A 3,110-nucleotide genomic window follows, 5' to 3' on the forward strand; every position below is an offset into this window, starting at 1 on the left:
GTCTCCCCGCCATTGCTTGACAACCGATGTTGGTGTGTCTACATTTTCGTAATTTAACGTTTCGGCAAAAGAAACCGATAGAATAAGTACCAGGCTTACAAAGAGTAAGTCCAGGGGTAGATTTCTTCGACTAAAAGGCGGTGCTCCAGCATGGCCACAGTCAAAATGACTGAAACAAGTAGAAGAATAAAAGAATAAAAGAATGTATGTATATATATACGTATATATATACGTATATATACGTATATATATACGTATATATACGCATATGTATTACACACACACGTACACACACACAATGTAACAACAGCACAAACGCTTATAGAGATACACGCACACATGTTGACAAACAGATAGAGAGACAAACAGAAACAGATAGACAGGCACACAGATAGACAGGAACATATATAGGTGGACAGAAAGATAGATAAATAATTATCTACACAGATCAGATAAATCGATGTATACATATTTATCTAAGGGTGTATATTTACATGTCTGTCGTAAAGAATGTTGGTAAATGAGAGTCATGTCATGTATATCTAGAAATATAATTGTAAATATATGCGTGAAAAGCACGGATAACTATGAATGGATATAGTCATATATAATTATAAATAGACCCACAACCGCACGTATCTCCTTTTGCCTTTTTTACCTTTCATTTGTTTCAGTCATGACGAAGAATTTTTAGTCGAATAAATCGACCCCAGTACTTATATTTTAAAAGCCTTGTAGTTATCAGCTTTTTTTGTCGAACCGCTAAGTTACGGGGATGTGAACACACTATCACCGGTTGTCAAGCGGTGGTAGGGAGGGAAACACACACACACACGCACGCACACACACACGCACACACACACACACACACACACACACAGACACACACACACACACATATATACGACGGGCTTTCCACCCACTAAAACCACTCACAAGGCTTTGGTTGGTCCGAGGCTATTGTAGAAGATACTTGCCCAAGTTGCCACGTAGTGAGACTGAACCCGGTACACGCACACACACACACTGAACCCGGTACACACGCACACACACAAATATATGAGTATGTCTGTGCGTTTTATCTGTGTTTGTGTGTGTGTGTGTGTCTATGTGTGTGTGTGTGTGTGTGTGTGTGTGTGTCTATGTGTGTATGTGTGTGTGTGTCTATGTGTGAGTGAAAGTGAGATTTGGGAAGATTGCAAATCCAGAGCATATGCTGGAATTAAATATAAATAAAATGTATCTTTTCATGTGGACGTTACCGAGATGGTATCGATGTAAAAAAAAATGCGAGCGTGCTAGATTCTGAGATCATTCTGTACGAGATAACTGGAAACCATGTTTCTGTAGAGAACAATTGCTCTCAGCTATCACCAGTATGACAGCCGAACAATATTAAACTAACTGGTAATTTAAATATAATTCAATGATACTACACATGACCACGTACTGCAATAGCTTGAGATTCAAGAGCCCACAGCTATTAAACTCCTTGCCAAAACATCTGAGAGATCTCCATGGAGTGGGATATTTTCAAGAAACAGCTTGACATCTTGCTATCCAAGATCCTATATAAACCAATATCATGGCAGAAAACTCAAAAGAGGGCAGCGGTATCGAACTCCCTCCTTCACCAAAAGTCAATCCCATAAAATTGGCCGATAAAAAGGTGATTACACTGGTGGTGCCCCAGTATGGCTGCAGCCTCAGTTTGAAACATATAAAAGGATCGAAAATAGTCTGAATTGAACAACTGAGTAAATGGAAGACGTTGAAGGCACTGAGATTCTAATCCCTGGGGAGAAAACAAGGAAGATATGCAGTGACTTAAATACGACAAATTTTGAAGGGCTAGCACCAAACTTCAGTAATAAGAAACATACCACTCCCCAAACTATTCGTCACTAAATTGTCCCAAATATTACGTCCACATTTTGCAACAGCTTCGGGCTAAAAGGTCAGCAGGTTTTTAACATCTTACCAAAGAAATTGAAAAATTGAGATTTACTTCCTCGTGGAGTAGGAGTAAGGCTCAAGAAACGTTTGGATAATCTACCTACGATCCCAGATCAACTGACGCCACGATAAGAAATGCAACAATCGAGGGCAGTTAACATCAAGCTCCTGCATTCAAGAAAAACTAATAATAAAAGAAAGGTTGTAAAAGTAGTAACAGTTATACAGACTCCAGTATGTCGCACCCCCCGGGCTCGAACAACTACAGTACAATAATGTCTGCTTATGTAAGCATATTATTGTTTAGTACCCGGTCAAACGTGACCGACGAAATCTTCTGTGAAAGATTTCACATCTGAGACCACCGCATCTTTGTTTTATATATTTTATGCTATGGACGACATTATCTAATGTGTCCTATTGAATTTAAAATGGCACATTTTCTAATAGGTTGAGTGACCACGTTTACGTTCCCTTTCTGCTATGTCTATTTGTGTGTAGGTTAAGTACATCACAGTGTGTTCATGTTTATACACACGTGTGGAACCTTTGGGCATGTATTTTCTATTATAGCCTCAGGTCGAGCAAAACCTTGTGGGTGGATTTGGTAGACGGAAACCATTGTATGTGTGTGTATATATATATAAAAATATATATATATATATATATATATATATATATATACGTATGGCTTAGTGGTTAGTGTGTTGCACTTACGATTGCGAGATTGCGGTTTCGATTCCCAGATCGGGTGTTGCATTGTGTTCTTGAGTAAAGCACTTCATTTCTCGCTGCTCTGCAATCATTTCATCATCTGACATGTGGCATGCGGTGTACTTGTACAGGTAATATCGACGATACACACATACATATATATATATTTGTGTGTGTGTGTGTGTGTGTGCGTGCGTGTGTGTGTTTGTCACCCATCACCGCTTGGCAACCAGTGTTGGAGCATTTACATCCCTGTAACTTAGCGATTCGGCAAAAGTTACCAATAGAATAACCACTAGGCTTTAAAAAGCAAAGTACTGGCATCGATACATTCAACTAGAAGTTTTTCAAGGCAGTGCCCCAGCTTGTTAGCAGTCCATGATTGAAACAACTAAAAGGTAAGTAGAAGAAGATGAAAGGTATATATATATACATACATA

The 3,110-nt window shown here is 38.9% G+C and overlaps 1 protein-coding gene across 1 annotated transcript in view; it reads right to left on the minus strand.

The window, feature by feature from the left end:
- LOC106870378 (LIM homeobox transcription factor 1-alpha) overlaps positions 1–3,110 on the minus strand; it is a 314,221-nt gene that overhangs the window by 141,631 nt on the left and 169,480 nt on the right. The gene's annotated exons all lie outside the window — the stretch shown is intronic.

This window comes from Octopus bimaculoides, chromosome 2 (genome assembly GCF_001194135.2).
Source record: "Octopus bimaculoides isolate UCB-OBI-ISO-001 chromosome 2, ASM119413v2, whole genome shotgun sequence".
Lineage (NCBI taxonomy): Eukaryota > Metazoa > Mollusca > Cephalopoda > Octopoda > Octopodidae > Octopus > Octopus bimaculoides.